Source organism: Oncorhynchus nerka, linkage group LG10, assembly GCF_034236695.1.
Source record: "Oncorhynchus nerka isolate Pitt River linkage group LG10, Oner_Uvic_2.0, whole genome shotgun sequence".
Lineage (NCBI taxonomy): Eukaryota > Metazoa > Chordata > Actinopteri > Salmoniformes > Salmonidae > Oncorhynchus > Oncorhynchus nerka.
The window spans coordinates 86,047,886-86,066,053 of record NC_088405.1 but is presented as its reverse complement, the minus strand read 5'-3'; the positions used below and the strand labels follow the sequence as shown (position 1 = coordinate 86,066,053).

The following is an 18,168-nucleotide window of genomic DNA, read 5'->3' as shown; positions in this document are numbered from 1 at the left end:
TCAAAGTAAAGTAAAGTATCCAATAACACTCCCCAGCATAAGAACAAAAATAACCCAGACCGGCTGTCTCAACGTCTGGAAATCACATCTTCTTGCTACTTCACGCCGTTACAATGCCAGTGACGTCAGCCAAGACACCGACTTTTCTAGAAATCCCCGTCACTGGAACACTTCTGGGTCTCGTGAATGTAAATTGTTCTGACATCGCTCTATTTTTTTGAATGTTGAGAGAAAGGTGAATGTATATGTAATGTTATAAATACCTATAGCTTACCTACCCCTCAAAAACCTGAAGTTATAATTGCATTCTGAAATATTGGCTAAAACTTTTAAAAATTTCTCTGCAAGTCATGTTACATTTTTGCTGCATTATGCTACAGTTGCCAACAAGGCACGTAAAGCAAACAAATGCGCAAAGGCGAGAAATTCACGATTTCATTAAATAATTCGGCAGAAATCCCAAGTTTAGCATCAAGAATGTCCCATAAAACGGGGCAGTTTTTATTGACAACCATACACAGCATGTTATTAAAGTAATAACATGATGCTCGCCTCTGTGTGGATATTACATATTAGATCAAGTAAGATATCATGACAGTATGCATTTGGAACATGAAAATGTATATGAAATCTTACCGTTTCTTTCCCTTGCAAGACTATCCTACACCTTTAACCGCACAGAACATATATTCAAGACCGCCCGGGGTAGGTGATTAGCACGAGTATTCTGCCAGCAGCACAAATGATGACGTCAGTTTTATGTGGTAATGACACCTTCAAAATAAAACGCCCTCATTTCTAAACAGTGCAACTCATTCAGATTATGTTGAATTTGTATACATTTTTACGAGGGCTTTTTTAATCAATGGCCACAGGGGTGGTGGAGAACGAAGTGCTGCTGGGTATGTATGTACGCTCTCGTTGGCTGGCCCTCGCTTCATACTCGTCGCCAAACCCACGGGCTCCAGGTCATCTACAAGACCCTGCTAGGTAAAGTCCCCCCTTATCTCAGCTCGCTGGTCACCATAGCATCTCCCACCTGTAGCACACGCTCCAGCAGGTATATCTCTCTAGTCACCCCCAAAACCAATTCTTTCTTTGGTCGCCTCTCCTTCCAGTTCTCTGCTGCCAATGACTGGAACGAACTACAAAAATCTCTGAAACTGGAAACACTTATCTCCCTCACTAGCTTTAAGCACCAACTGTCAGAGCAGCTCACAGCTTACTGCACCTGTACATAGCCCACCTATAATTTAGCCCAAACAACTACCTCTTTCCCAACTGTATTTTATTTATTTATTTATTTTGCTCCTTTGCACCCCATTATTTTTATTTCTACTTTGCACATTCTTCCATTGCAAAACTACCATTTCAGTGTTTTACTTGCTATATTGTATTTAATTTGCCACCATGGCCTTTTTTGCCTTTACCTCCCTTGTCACCTCATTTGCTCACATTGTATATAGACTTGTTTATACTGTATTATTGACTGTATGTTTGTTTATTCCATGTGTAACTCTGTGTCGTTGTATCTGTCGAACTGCTTTGCTTTATCTTGGCCAGGTCGCAATTGTAAATGAGAACTTGTTCTCAACTTGCCTACCTGGTTAAATAAAGGTGAAATAAATAAATAAATAAATGTATGACACAGTCCCCCTCCAAAAATAACTATTTGGTTAGTAGAGACCCTACTGAGTATTTCCCATCCCTACTTTAGCTGAGGCAGGTAGAATAGTTATCTCTTTACAAGCCAATAAGCATCTCGTATACTGTGTATTGAAGTGAATGGAGTGGGTGGATTAAGGAATCACCAGTACTCTGTATTAACGCCGTTACGCAGCACAAGAGACCCATTTAAGTTTTGCACTCTATTGAGTAATTCAAATACCTTATATTTGTATTTTATTAAAAGTGTATTTAAAACTATATATAAATTAAAGAATAGCTTTCAACATACCAGTATTTGAGTAAACGTTCAAATGCTGTTATAAATACTACAATATATATTTTTAAATACGTACATTTATCCTTTTAATTTTTTAAAGGTGTTTTCAATGCTGTGAAAAACAGTTGTACTACACTAGAGTGCAAAACAATTGTGATATTACAAAGTTTAACATGTCTTTGCAGGGGGACTCTTGTTCTTTTTATAATCCACGATGATAATGCGAGCATAATATCCTGCTGCCAGGAGAACGGTAGTGTGACGAGCAGAGATGTTACCCCTGCCACGTACAGAACCTCCTCTCATCCGTAGAGAAGGTCAAAGACCTCCTACAAAATGCGCACTTCGTTCTGGGACACTTCAACCCCACCGGTGGTATTAGCATTAAATCAGACTCGTATAGTTGGCTACTGATGACAAACCGTCATAGAAGGGCTGTGGATACCATGGCGCACTTAATGGAAGGAAGGTCCTTATTACCAAAATTATACATTATAAAAAGGTAGCACACCTACAACCTAGCGCACAAAATGACGCCATCTGTGGAATGGTCCAAATTCCTTCTTGTAGGCTACTTTCCAGCACATGTCTGAAGCCGGTTTAACTGGAATGTTATGTAAATAATGAGTTGGTTCGAGCCGCTACAGATGCAACCAACATTCATACTGCTGTCTGGACTGAAGGTAATTACGGTAATATAATACATGCCCAGCTGCACGTTTACACAGTCCAGTTTTTTTTTCTAAAGCACTAAAGTTCTACATCTTTCTGGAAACTCAAGACATTCCACCAGAACTCCTGCTTCACTCGGCCTTTTTAGAGCTGTAAAGTGCCAATCTTTTAGGTCATTTGGTTATTCATGATTAATTGCTGACCACTCAGTAATGAAGTTAACAATTTGGTAACAAAGAACTGATTCCGATTTTGAGGTCAGTGTTGTGCATGCAGCTACAGCCTGTATGCCTACAAGCAACAAGCCTATTGATCCATTTTGAATGAAAACCATAAAGGAAAATGCAACACTGTTGCATATAATCCATCTAACTATAAATTGCGTACAAACTAGTAGACTGTTTCCATACTCATTATATTGACATTAGGTCTTATACATCAGTAAATAGGTCTATATGTTAATATTAATTACAAGAGCCTGTAATCATCTACTAATCATGAGCAATAGCCCTTACGCATGTATGTTTATTTAATTAAGCATTAAATGAACTACACTATAATGTTTATAGAAAGATTATTTGAAAGTAGACTCAAACTAAGTGTTGCCAAGCTTAGGGTTCTTGCGCAGGTTAGGTTATTTCCTTATAAACACTTACTTGGGATGAATAAATGGCTCTGGATAAGAGTGTCTGCTAAATTACTCAAATGTGAATGTAATTAATATATAATTTAAATCTGAATTTAAAGATATGTTGTCTCCTGAACTACTTACCCTTTGAAAAAGGGTTGTTGTCAAATACTATCCTTATTTATGGATACGTCAAACTCCACTTTTTGATGAGTATATTGTATTTTCATTAATTTCTACTTTATGAACCACAGTATTGTTTCTGAACGTAAATCAACTCTTCAACCATGGAATTGAGGGGTCAAACTCTATTTTTGAGAGAAATCAAAGATTATCCAGTATATTGACAAGATAGCCGAGTGACCGCTCTAAGAATGGAAATACATGTCCTTAATGATTGAATGCAGGCCAGATCAGGTGGGACCATTCTAGCCAATGAGAGGGCAGATACAGGTGTGAACAACAGTCACAACTAAGTAATTTTTCTCAAATCAAATTGTATTTGTCACAAATTTGCACCAAATACAAGGGTGTACATGTTACCATGAAATGCTTACTTACGAGCCCTTTCCCAACAATGCAGAGTTAAAAAGTGTGTGCCAGTGGAGGCTGCTGAGGGGAGGACAGCTCATAATAATGGTTGGAAAGGAAGGAATGGAATAGTGTCAAACAAATGGAAGTTACCTTCGATCCACAGAAAAAGGACTATGTCAGAGTTTAATTCAATAAGACAAAAGCTGTGAAATGGAGAGTTGAAAATAAAGAGAAGGGAGGGCCAGAAAAGGAATGTTTGTGGTAAAAGAGGATGATAGCAGTGCCGACTATGTTATGTGTGATGATAGTGAGGTACTATACAAATTTGACAGTCACATGACAGGGACTTAAAATAGGCCTATGGCACTTCAAGGGAACGGTTGCCGACTGTTCAGATGGGTTAAATGGAAACTGAAATCTGGACACTGACTGTAGGACCATAATCTCTGACATATCCTAATATGAACTCCTGCAGAATTAAGCATTTTTTGCAGTAACATGATACACCAAATATAGGCTACATTTTGACTTGGGAACATTGACGTTAGTGGAGAAATATTCTTTCTTTCTTTCAGCATCTTGAGAGAATTAGATATCATCTGTAGAGGTGCTATCTTTATCAGCATCATAAAAGCTGATAGTATTTCCACCAGATAAAATGTGCATCCAAGTCAAACTGAAATCTTATCAGAAACATATTGGGTTGTTTTCACTGATTCCTATTTCCTTACAACAGGTCAGAATGATGTCATTTGGACATTTTGCACAGAAAATATTACCTGTTTTTTTTGGTTATTGCATTTTCTCCCTGGTCCTTAAACGTCTTTGCTCCTTGAAAGAAGCAGAGATCCCAAAGAACTTTAACTAGATTGAAGCATTCATTCTATCGATTTATGACATTATTATGGTGAGCAAGGGTTTATTTAGTCTTCTAGGGCAACATATAATGACAGAAGGTTAGCTGCATGTTTCTAATTATAGACAAGTTTAGTAACAAATAGCTTACCAAAATGTTGGAAATTAAAAGCAGAAAAAAAATATATATATACATACATACATACATACATACATACATACATACATACATACATACATACATACATACATACATACATACATACATACATACATACATACATACATACATACATACATACATACATACATACATACATACATACATACATACATACATACAGACAGATAGATAGATAGATAGATAGATAGATGGATGGATGGGGTGGCAGGGTAGCCTAGTGGTTAGAGCATTGGACTAGTAACTGGAAGGTTATAAGTTCAAACCCCTGAGCTGACAAGGTACAAATCTGTCATTCTGCCCCTGAACAGGCAGTTAACCCACTGTTCCTAGGCTGTCATTGAAAATAAGAATTTGTTCTTAACTGATTTGGGAGGGACAGAGTAAAAATTCCCTGTCTTAGGTCAGTTAGGATCACCACTTTATTTTAAGAATGTGAAATGTTAGAATAATAGTAAAGATAATGATTTATTTCAGCTTTTATTTCTTTCATCACATTCCCAGTGGGTAGCATTGTATTTGGTAGCATTGCCTTTAAAATGTTTATCTTGGGTCAAACGTTTCGGGTAGCCTTCCACAAGCTTCCCACACTAAGTTGGGTGAATTTTGGCCCATTCCTCCTGACAGAGCTGGTGTAACTGAGTCAGGTTTGTAGGCCTCCTTGCTCACACACGCTTTTTCAGTTCTGCCCACAAACTTTCAATAGGCTTGAGGTCAGGGCTTTGTGATGGCCACTCCAATACCTTGACTTTGTTATCCTTAAGCCATTTTGCCACAACTTTGGAAGTATGCTTGGGGTCATTGTTCATTTGGAAGACCCATTTGCGACCAAGTTTTAACTTCCTGACTGATGTCTTGAGATGTTGCTTCAATATATCCACTTAATTTTCCTGCCTCGTGATGCCATCTATTTTGTGAAGTGCACCAGTCCCTCCTGCAGCAAAGCACCCCCACAACATGATGCTGCCACCCCCGTGCTTCACGGTTGGGATGGTGTTCTTCGGCTTGCAAACCTCCCCCTTTTTCCTCCAAACATAACGATGGTCATTATGGCTAAACAGTTCTATTTTTATTTCATCAGACCAGAGGACATTTCTCCAAAAAGTACAATCTTTGTACACTTCCGACTCCAACCTAAGTGTATGTAAACTTCCGACTTCAACTGTATATACAGTATATATATATATATGTGTGTGTGTGTAAACTTTATATATGTAAACTTCCGACTTCAACTGTATATATATATATATATAGTTGAAGTTGGAAGTTTACATACACTTAGGTTGGAGTCTTTCAACCACTTCACAAATTTACACATACACACACACTAGTGGTGTGTGGGCCAACAGTTTGTTTACCTGCACCCACCCACAATTTCAAACAACCACCTGACTATATGTGATGAAGTGAAAATCTGAGGCCAGCATCCAACCCTAACCCGTTATAGAAAATGCACTGTAGGCTACAGTCAGAGACAGTGTATTGATTTTTCGACAGGGGGTGCAGGAATTTCTATATATATATTAACAAACTGTGGTTTTGGCAAGTCGGTTAGGACATCTACTTTGTGCATTCCTGCACCCCCTGTCGAAAAATCATTACACTGTCTCTGACTGTTGGCCCACTACTACTGTGTGTGTGTGTGTGTGTGTGTGTGTGTGTGTGTATATGTTTAGTCCAGTGAATCACAGAATCAGTGCAACAAAGGGTCAAGGCAATAGTCCGCGTAGCCATTTGATTAACTGTTCAACAGTCTTATGGCTTGGGGGTAGAAGCTGTTAAGGTGCCTTTTGGTCTCAGACTTGGTGCTCCAGTACTGCTTGCCATGCAGTAGTAGAGTGAACAGTCTATGGCTTGGGTGGCTGGGGTCTTCGATAATTTTCTGAGCCTTCCTCTGCCAGGTATAGAGGTCCTGGATAGCAGGGAGCTCAGCCCAAGTGATGTACTGGGCCATCCACACCACCCTCTGTAGGGCCTTGCGATCAAGGGCAGTGCAGTTGCCATACAAAGCGATGATGCAGCCAGTCGATGCTCTCAGTGGTGTAGCCGTAGATGCGCTCAGTGGTGCAGCTGTAGAACATTTATTTTTTTGCCTTTATTTTACTAGGCAAGTCAGTTAAGAACAAATTCTTATTTACAATGACAGCCTACACCAGCCAAACCCAGATGACGCTGGGCCAATTGTGCACAGCCCTATGGGAATCCCAATCACAGCTGGTTGTGATAGAGCCTGGAATTGAACCAGGGTGTCTGTAGTGACACCTGCAGCACTGAGATGCAGATCCGTAGACTGCTGCGCCACTCTAGAGCCTCGGTTCCATCTTTTCAACGTCCTGGAGGGGAAGAGGCGCTGCCCAATATAATCTCTTATTTTGCTCTGTTTGCTTCCGTCTGGTTCTTAAACGGTAAACGGTTTCCCTAATGAATACACCCCTGGTTAGATACAAGGCTGCATTATTCAGTTACATCCATTGGGTGTCAGCAATGGTCCATGTGTGAGAAAAGAATAATGTTCTGAAATGGTCATGTCTCAAATAAAGGACCATGTTCTTTCCTTATTGTACCTTGGCCCTACAGGGCCTCTATACAGGTATCATAATAGGCTACTAACATTGATTATGAGGTTTATATTATTATTACATATCGTATCATTGTAATACCGTTGAAGATACTAAGGTCAGCAGATGTCACCCTCTACAGAACTTTCTGAACTCTGAACTCCATCAAATGGCAGAGTAAAGCTTTCCATCATAGAATTGATTTATCACTTGTAGTTGTTTATCATGTGCGACGTAGGCTATAATATGTATGTTTTGTAGTCTGGGTCAGTTTGATTGTATGAATATTCCGATATTTTGCTATTGTTTATTTACGTCAGGCCTCACCTCTCTTTCACCTTTCTCATTGTGACGCTACATGAGGAATCACATCTTGTTGACTCAAACAGGTGTCTCATTTATTCTTAGCTACTAAACACAAATGTTGTTTCCGGTGTCCTTTGACAGCTCTTTGGTCTTGGCCATAGTGGAGTTTGGAGTGTGACTGTTTGAGGTTGTGGACAGGTGTCTTTTATACTGATAACAAGTTCAAACAGGTGCCATTAATACAGGTAACGAGTGGAGGACAGAGGAGCCTCTTAAAGAAGAAGTTGCAGGTCTGTGAGAGCCAGAAATCTTGTTTGTTTGTAGGTGAAAAAAATACTATTTTTTCCACCATAATTTGCAAATAAATTCATTAAAAATCCTACAATGTGATTTTCTGGATTGTTTTTTCTCATTTTGTCTGTCATAGTTGAAGTGTACCTATGATGAAAATTACAGGCCTCTCTCATCTTTTTAACTGGGAAAACTTGCACAATTGGTGGCTGACTAAATACTTTTTTGCCCCACTGTAACTAAGTTGCTTTGGATGAAAGCATCTGTTAAATGGTGCGGTGGTCTATGGCACTGCATCTCAGTGAAAGATGGGACTACAGTCCCTGGTTTAATTCTATGCTGTATCACATAGGGTGGTGCACAATTGGCCCTGGGTTTGGCCAGGGTAGGCTGTCATTGTAAATAACAATTTGTTCTTAACTGACTTGCATAGCTGTCTAAAGTTAACTTTAAAAAATATATGTTACTGTAGGAAGATGTATAATATTTATAGATTGTAGAATGTATATAGTATGTTCCATCATCTGACACTCTGATGACTATGTACTGAATATGTTGGTGGCTTTGTCTACTCGGGCATCAGGTAGCTGAGTATTGTGCATTTAGTGACAGAATTGCTCGAAAAAACGGCATTCTTTCCACCCATTTACTTAAGTTAACTCTAATAAACTTTTATCAGTCATCTGAAGGTACTGTACTTGAAGGTATACCTCTACTACTCCAGAACCTTTTCTCCAGAGCAGATCGTTCTGCCTGGCTTCCAGAACACAGAACATGACAGAGAAACAAAAGGCAGGGAACAGGAGATTTAGGCTGGGTGAATTAGTGTGTCCAGCCACCCAGCCAAGGAATGACTCAAGGGCAATCTCTCAATGTGAGGGATCAGGTTACAAGCCGTGTCTGTCATTACAGCTCATTCTCCAACAATAGAGCTAATAGTCTTTTTGTTGAGGTTAAGCTGGTAGATCATTTCAATCAGTTGGTGACATCACTCTGGCAGAGAAATTAAGTATGATTTGTGTGATTGCGTTTATTTAGTGAGCAGGCTTTTCTGATCCCGATCCTATATCTGGAGTACTTACGCACTGTGTGTGTGTGTGTGTGTCGCTTGAGTACGCACCCATGCAAATCTATTAGTGTGTGTGTCAGTAATGGCACTCAAGCATCCCTTACTGTTTAACATATCACTTTGTCTTTTGTGTATTTTGTATTCTTCTGTAATATTTTATGGACACGCTGCTATTTCCCTATTTTGCCGAGGTCACCCTCGCAAAATAGTTTTTTAACCTCAATGGGTTTAACCTGGTTAAATAAATGTTTAATTATTATTATTTTTATTTTTTTAAGTTATGGCTTCACTAATATTGACTCAGTTCTTTCCTGAAAGGATAAGTAGCCAAGCCAGATGGACAAGCAGGTTGCTACCCATTACAGTAGTAAAATACAGGTGAAAACAAGGGAGAGGCTTTTCCTTACACCAAAATAACCACTGAGTACTGACCCAGGTCAGAGAGGGACCTCTCAGTAGGGAGTAGCTCTCAGCACCAAGCCCCTGATTCAAAGGCCTCTAATGAAAGTGTTCTGTAGGTCCTATCTGGTTTATAGTGGCACAGAACATAGGCAAGGAACCCAATAATAAGAAGAATATGAGGATGAAATATAACTTAACCTAAAGAGACTCCATCTCTGGAGGGATAAACATCCACGATACGTCAGTACAGATGTAGGATCTTCGATTGAACACTATTATGTTGCTGAGAATTTTCCTGCACGGCAGGAAATGCACAATTGTAGTGTATTTTAGTTTTAAAAAGGCTTCTAAAGTTTGTCATTTCCACTTGGAAAATTCAGACTTCATTTGCCCCGACAAAAAAATTATCAACCTCTACAAAAATGTCCACACATAATAATTTACATGTCCTGTTACTGCAGGATTATTTTCCTGCTGAAGCAAACTGGCTCAAATTATGATCCTACATATCTACCACACAAGGACTGGAAATCACCCTTCTGGCATTCCCAGAAATTCCCACAGCAATAACAACAGTGAATGAGAAAGACAGATTGACAGACACTGCTGCAGAACTGCTTTTCAATCCGGATAGCATGTGGCTAATGCCACAGCTCTCCTCTTTGAGATCTGAAATCAGGTCAAACAATTTCCTATTACAATGTTAAGCCCAGAGCCCACAAAATACAGTTTTATGCGTCTCTAGGTTTGGGACAGGCTCTTTTATCATCAAATTACATCTATGGTACACTATATGACCAAAGGTATGTGAACACCTGCTTGTCGAACATCTCATTCCAAAATCATGGGCATTAATATGGAGTTGGTCCCCCTTTTGCTGCTGTAACAGCCTCCACTCTAATGGGAAGGCTTTCCACTAGATGTTGGAACATTGCTACTGGGACAAAAGCATTAGTGAGATCGTTCCAATTCATCCCAAGGGTGTTCGATGGGGTTGAGGTCAGGGCACTGTGCAGGCCAGTCAAATTCTTCCACACTGATCTCAACAAACCATTTCTGTATGGACCTCACTTTTTGTACGGGAGCATTGTCATGCTGAAACAGCATGGCTGTGTGCTTGATTTTATACACCTGTCAGCAATGGGTGTGGCTGAAATAGCTGAATCCACTCATTTGAAGGGGTCCACATACTCTTGTATATATAGTGTATATGGCTATTCTCATTTGGGAAGGGTGCTTGACTAGCAACACTCAGGGTGTAATATAAATATATAGAGGAGAGGAGGCATGGGCAGTGTTTCAAAGTGCAGCTTAGAGAGGGAATCCAGACCCCCAGGTCTTCTCTGCATTTCACTCTAAATCCTATTTGACCACATAAGACCAGAAACCATAAATCTCTAACCACGGCCTGTTATAAAAAGCCAACGTAGTTCCTTCCCGAGAGAAAGATTCCACCACTCAGCACAAAATCCTTGAGGCCTGCAACTCAAAACAAATATGCAATTGTAATACGTTAATTGACAGGCCAATTGTGCGATACCCAAGCCTGCACACCACACATCAAAGAAAAAGAAAAATTTCGGAGTATTTGACTTTTGTTTCATTGGCTATCTAATATGAAACACACCAAGACATGTTATGTCATGTTATGTTGGTAACGTGTGTAAAGTACCTGAAGAAATAAGCAGAATATAATGGAAAACATGTGTGCACCCATAATTACATTTGCATTTCATCAAAGTATTGCATTTCACCAAAGGGTTAGATGAGGACGGTACAGTGGACTGATTGTTGAAGCTCATCTGTTTGAAACTCTGAAGTTAGCCATAAAAGGTTGTTAAGGATGTCTCTCACAAAGGATCAACTCACTGATGTTCCTTGACAGAGGTATGTAGCTTAATGAGAAGGAAACAGCAGATAGTCTGGAAGTAATTATGCAAAGAAGGTAAGGCATTCTCCTGCAAACTCCCCCTAAAGCCACAAAATACTTTCCATTCCTTAAGTCTAGGGCCGTAAATAAGGGTCAGAGCTAGATTCCCTTCCATCACTCAAAGGTATGTGGACACATACTCGTTGATCATCTCGTTCCAAAATTAGATGGGCATTAATATGGAGTTGGTCCCCTCTTTGCTGCTATAACAGCCTCCATTCTTTTGGGAAGGCTTGCCACTAGGCTTGCTGGAACATTAATGCGGGGACTTGCTTCCATTCAGCCACAAGAGCATTAGTGAGGTCGGGCACTGATGTTGAGCGATTAGGTCTGGCTCGCAGTCGACGTTCCAATTCATCGATGGGGTTGAGGTCAGGGCTCTGTGCAGACCAGTCAAGTTCTTCCACACCTTTCTCGACAAACCATTTCTGTGTGGACCTCGCTTTGTGCACAGGGATATTGTCATGCTGAAAAAGGAAAGGGCCTTCCCCAAACTGTTTCCACAAAGTTGGAAGCACAGAATCGTCTAGAACATGGGTGTCAAACTCTGGCCCGCGGGGTAATTATATTTGGCCCGCGAGACAATACCAAATTACTACTAGAGCTGGCCCGCCGGTATTATACAGCGCATTCACCACTAATACTACGAATCCCATAATGCTCTGCTGTTTTCGCGCGCCAATCAGGACAGGACCCAGAAACGCTCTCTCCTCTGTGACAGTAGTCATAGCAACATAGACGCTACAACTGTCAGCGAGCTAACCCTTCCCAAAAATGGCGAAAAGAAAGGCAGAAAACAGGAGCTTTCTGGACAAGTGGGAGGCAGAATATCTGTTTACATATGTAAAAGACAAACCTGTTTGTCTTGTTTGTGGAGTCAACGTGGCTGTAAGTAAGGAGTACAACATTAGACGACACTATGAAACGAAACACCATGACAAATACAAGGACCTGGACATGACTCAAAGGAGCTAGAAAGTAGAGGAGATGAAAAGAAGTTTGGTTTCACAACAGAATATGTTTAAAAAAGCCACATCACAAAGCGTGGCTGCTGTAAAGGCTAGTTATATAGTGGCAGCAGAGATCGCAAAATCAGCCCGGCCCTTTAATGAGGGAGAGTTCATGAAAAAGTGCATGATGAAGGTTTGTGACCTCGTATGCCCAGAGAAAAAACAAGCATTTTCAAACGTGAGCCTGAGCAGGAACACAGTAGCTGATCGCACATGTGATCTTGCCACCAATCTGTATGACCAGCTGATGGAAAAGGGAAAAGATTTTGTTGCGTTCTCCCTCGCTGTGGATGAGAGCTGCGACGCATCTGATACTGCTCAGCTGTCAGTCTTCATCCGTGGATTGGACTCAAATCTGTGTGTTACGGAGGAGCTATTAGGATTCAAATCAATGCATGGCACAACCACAGGAAAGGAAATCTTTGAGGAGGTTTCCAAATGTGTAACTGAAATAAAGCTGCCGTGGGATAAACTCGTTGGATTAACGACAGATGGTGCGCCAGCGATGTGCGGTAAAAAGAGTGGACTGGTGGGCATGGTTCGGGAGAAGATGCGGGAAGAGAACTGTGCAGGTGAGCTAACTGTTTACCACTGCATCATACATCAGGAAGCACTGTGTGCCAAAGCCCTAAAGATGGAACATGTTATGACCACAGTAACACAGGTAGTTAACTTTATAAGAGCCAAAGGTCTAAATCACCGCCAGTTTAAATCTTTTCTGGAGGAGTGTGGTTCGGAATACGCAGACGTGCCGTATCACACAGAGGTGAGATGGCTAAGCAGAGGAAAAGTACTGAACAGATGTTTCGAGCTGCGTGAGGAAATATGTCAATTCCTGGAAACCAAAGGGAAGGATACAGCAGAGCTCCGGGAGCAAAAGTTCCTGTGTGAGCTGGCCTTTCTCTGTGACATCTCGAGCCATCTCGATGCGCTGAACCTGCAGCTTCAGGGGCGGGGGCGCATCATCACAGACATGTACGCTGCAGTGAGGGCCTTCAAAACTAAACTGTGCCTGTGGGAGAATCAGATGCTGCAAGGAAACCCTTGCCATTTTCCCTGCTGCCAATCCATAAAAGCGCAGATCTCTACCGCCGTGTTCCCATGCGCACAGTGTTCTCGCCGCTGAGTTTAGCCGGCGATTTGCCGACTTCGGTGCCCAGAAATGCAAGTTTGAACTGCTTAGTAATCCCTTCGCAGTTGATGTGGAAAATGCACCAACCAACATCCAAATGGAGCTGATTGAACTCCAGTGCAACGACACTCTGAAGTCAAAGTATGATGCTGTGGGCGCCGCACAGTTTCCACGGTTCATCCCTGACACAATGCCTCAGCTCCGCACCCAAGCTGCTCAGATGCTCTCCATGTTCGGCAGCACTTATCTATGCGAGCAACTTTTCTCCTCGATGAAGATGACCAAAACAACTCACAGGAGACGTCTGACTGATGAACATCTTCGCTCGATACTGAGGATTTCTTCAGCTCAGAGCTTGAGCCCAGACATTGATTAACTAGCATCCAAGAAGAGATGCCAGGAATCTGGCTTGGGCACATCAGATTAGACCAGTGTGCAATAATTAACGTTTTCTTTATGCACTTTTTCTTGCTACAAGGCATGGGCTTGAATGGTTGATTGATTTATTATCATTTTATTTGTAAAATTATTAGCCAGTGGAAAAAGTTTATTTTGGTATTTAAATCAGAAGGCTGCAAATAGAAAAGAGGCATACAATTTTTATTAAAATTTTATTTATTTAATAAATGAATGCCATTGATGTGTTTTTTCATTTGAAATTCGATTTTGCATGTCTCCACTATTAAATTATATATTGTATGGTAATAAGCGATGCTTGTTCCATATTCAATGTTAAAGCAAAACTTGTTTGGGTCCATATTAAAAGGTTAATTTGTTCAATGTTGGCCCGTGACTTTGTTCAGGTTTTTTTGGCCCACTAGGTATTTGAGTTTGACACCCCTGGTCTAGAATGTCATTGGATGCTGTAGCGTTAAGATTTCCCATCACTGGAACTAAGGGGCTTAGCCCGAACGCCCCAGACCATTATTCCTCCTCCACCAAACTTCACAGTTGTTACTATACATTAGGGCAAGGTTGCGTTCTCCTGGCATCTGGCAAACCAAGATTCATCCATCGGACTGCCAGATGGTGAAGCATGTTTCATCACTCCAGAGAACGTGTTTCCATTGCTCCAGACTCCAATGGCAGCGAGCTTTACACCACTCCAACAGATGCTTGGCATTGCGCATGGTGATCTTAGGCTTGTGAGCGGATGCTTGGCCATAAAAACCCATTTCCTGAAGAGCCCTACGAACAGTTCTTGTGCTGACATTGCTTCCAAAGGCCGTTTGGAACTCGGTAGTGAGTGTTGCAAGCGAGGACAGACAATTTATATACGCTACGCGCTTCAGCACTTGTGGTCCCGTTCTGTTAGCTTGTTTTGCCTACCACTTCGCAGCTGAGCCGTTGTTGCTCCTAGACGTTTCCATTTCACAATAACGGACATCTCTAGCAGGGCTGAAACTTGATGAACTGACGTGTTGGAATCAAATCAAACTTTATTTGCCACACGCGCCGAATACAACAAGTGTAGACTTAACCATGAAATGCTTACTTTACAAGCCCTTAACCAACAGTGCAGTTCAAGAAGAAGAAAATATTTACCAAGTAGGCTGAAATAAAAAGTAATAATAAAAACTATCACAATAAGAATAACAATAACGAGGCTATATACAGGCGGTACCGGTACCGGGTCAGTGTGCAGGGGTTCAGGCTAGTTGAGGTAATCTGTACTTGTAGGTTGGGGCGAAGGGGGGAGGGGGTGTAACTGTAAATTGTCCAGTGGCAATTTTGATGAATTGTTGTGAATTGTTCAGCAGTCTAATGGCTTGGGGGTTGAAGCTGTTGAGGAGCCTTTTGGTCCTAGACTTGGTGCTCCGGTACTGCTTGCCGTGCGGTAGCAGAGAAAACAGTCTATAGCTTGGGTGACTGGAGTCTGACAATTTTATGGGCTTTCCTCTGACACCACCTATTATATAGGTCCTGGATGGCAGGAACCTTGGCCCCAGTGATGTACTGGGCTGTTCGCGCTACCCTCTGTAGCGCCTTACGGTCAGATGCCGAGCAGTTGCCATACCAGGCGGTGATTCAACTGGTCAAGATGCTCTTGATGGTGCAGCTGTAGAAGCTTTTGAGGATCTGGGAGCCCATGCCAAATCTTTTCAGTCTCCTGAAGGGGAAAAGGTTTTGTCGCTCCCTCTTCAAGACTGTCTTGGTATGTTTGGACCATGATAGTTCGTTGGTGATATGGACACCAAGGAACTTTGAAACTCTCGACCCACTCCACTACAGCCCGTCGATGTTAATGGGGTCCTGTTCGGCATGCCTTTTCCTGTAGTCCACGATCATATCCTTTGTCTTGCTCACATTGAGGGAGAGGTTGTTGTCCTGGCACCACACTGCCAGTTTTCTGACCTCCTCCCTATAGGCCGTCTCACCGTTGACACACTGTTGTGTCATCAGCAAACTTAATGATAGTGTTGGAGTCGTGTTTGGTCACACAGTCATGGGTGAACAGGGAATACAGGAGGGGACTAAGTACACACCCCTGAGGGGCCACAGTGTTAATTATCAGTGTGGCAGACGTGTTGTTACCTACTCTTACCACCTGGGGGCGGCCCGTCAGGATGTCCAGGATCCCATTGCAGAGGGAGGTGTTTAGTCCCAGAGTCCTTATCTTAGTGATGAGCTTCATGGGCACTATGGTGTTGAATGCTGAGCTGTAGTCGATGAAAAGCATTCTCACAAAGGTGTTCCTTTTGTCCAGGTGAGAAAGGGCAGTGTGGAGTGTGATTGAGATTGCGTAATCTGTGGATCTGTTGGGGCGGTATGCGAATTGGAGTGGGTCTAGGGTGTCGGGGGTATGCTGTTGATGTGAGCCATGACCAGCCTTTCTAAGCACTTCATGGCTACCGACGTGAGTGCCACGGAGCGGTAATCATTTAGGCAGGTTACCTTTGCTTCCTTGGGCACAGGGACTATGGTGGTCTGCTTGAAACATGTAGGTATTACAGACTTGATCAGGGAGAGGTTGAAAATGACAGTGAAGACAATTGACAGTTGGTTCGCGCATGCTTTGAGTACATGTCCTGGTAATCCGTCTGGCCCTGCGGCTTTTTGAATGTTGACCTGTTTAAAGGTTTTGTTCACATTGGCTACCGAGAGCATTATCAAACTGTCCTCCAGAACAGCTGGTGCTCTCGTGCATGCTTCGGTGTTGCTTGCCTCGAAGCGAGCATAAAAGGCATTTAGCTCGTCTGGTGGGCTCGCGTCACTGGGCAGCTCGTATCTGGGTTTCCCTTTGTTGTCTATAATAGTTTTCAAGCCCTGCCACATCCGACGAGCGTCAGATCCGGTGTAGTAGGATTTCATCTTAACTTCTTGCGTCGAGCCATCCTGGATCCGGGATCGTGAATACAGCCTCAAGCTCATTACCATAACACAACATTAACTATTCATGAAAATCGCAAATTAAATTAAATAAATATGCTAGCTCTCAAGCTTAACCTTTTGTTAACAACACTGTCATCTCAGATTTTCAAAAATATGCTTCTCAACCATAGCAAAACAAGCATTTGTGTAACAGCATTTAGCGTTAGCATGGCATTTAGCGTTAGCATTCAGCAGGCAACATTTTCACAAAAACCAGAAAACCATTCAAATAAAATAATTTACCTTTGAAGAACTTCTGATGTTTTCAATGAGGAGACTCTCAGTTAGATAACAAATGTTCAGTTTTTCCTGAAAGATTATTTGTTTAGGAGAAATCGCTCCATTTTGTGCGTCACGTTTAGCTAAGAAAAAAAAATGTATCCAGGATTGTGTAAATCTATCAGCAAGCTCATTAGCATAACACAACGTTAACTATTCATGAAAATCGCAAATGAAATGAAATCAATATGCTAGCTCTCAAGCTTAGCCTTTTGTTAACAACACTGTCATCTCAGATTTTCAAAAATATGCTTCTCAACCATAGCAGAACAAGCATTTGTGTAACAGTATTGATAGCTAGCGTTAGCATTTAGCGTTAGCATTCAGCAGGCAACATTTTCACAAAAAACTGAAAACCATTCAAATAAAATCATCTACCTTTGAAGAACTTCGGATGTTTTCAATGAGGAGACTCAGTTAGATAGCAAATGTTCAGTTTTTCCTGAAAGATTATTTGTGCAGGAGAAATCGGTCCGTTTTCTGCGTCATGTTTGGCTACCAAAAAAAACGAAAATTCATTCATCCAAACGCCAAACTTTCTTCCACATTAACTCCATAATATCGACTGAAACATGGTAAACGTTGTTTAGAATCAATCCTCAAGGTGTTTTTCACATATCTCTTCATGATGTATCATTTCTGGAAGTCTCCTCTCTGTCTCAATCACATGGATGAATGCGAGCAGCTTGGAGATTACGCAACAATTTCAACAAAGGACACCAGGCGGACCCCTGGTAAATGTAGTCTCTTATGGCCAATCTTCCAATGATATGCCTACAAATACGTCACAATGCTGCAGACAACTTGGAGAAACGATAGAAAGGGCAGGCTAATTCGTGGCGCTTTCGCAGCCATATAAGGAGACAATGAAAAACAGAGCGTCAAAAATCCTGCTCATTTCCTGTTTGAAGTTTCATCTTGGTTTCGCCTGTAGCATCAGTTCTGGGGCACTCACAGATAATATCTTTGCAGTTTTGGAAACGTCAGAGTGTTTTCTTTCCAAA

The 18,168-nt window shown here is 41.5% G+C and overlaps 1 protein-coding gene across 3 annotated transcripts in view; it reads right to left on the bottom strand.

Annotated features, from left to right (window-relative positions):
• The window catches only part of LOC115136198 (prolyl 4-hydroxylase subunit alpha-2-like), a 33,784-nt gene extending 33,061 nt beyond the window's left edge, over window positions 1-723 (bottom strand). For all 3 annotated transcript variants that reach the window (XM_029671749.2, XM_029671748.2, XM_029671750.2), the window contains exon 1: window positions 637-723. The gene's annotated coding sequence lies outside the window, so the exon portion shown is untranslated. The remainder of the gene's footprint in view (window positions 1-636) is intronic.
• Between the last annotated feature and the right edge of the window lie 17,445 nt (window positions 724-18,168).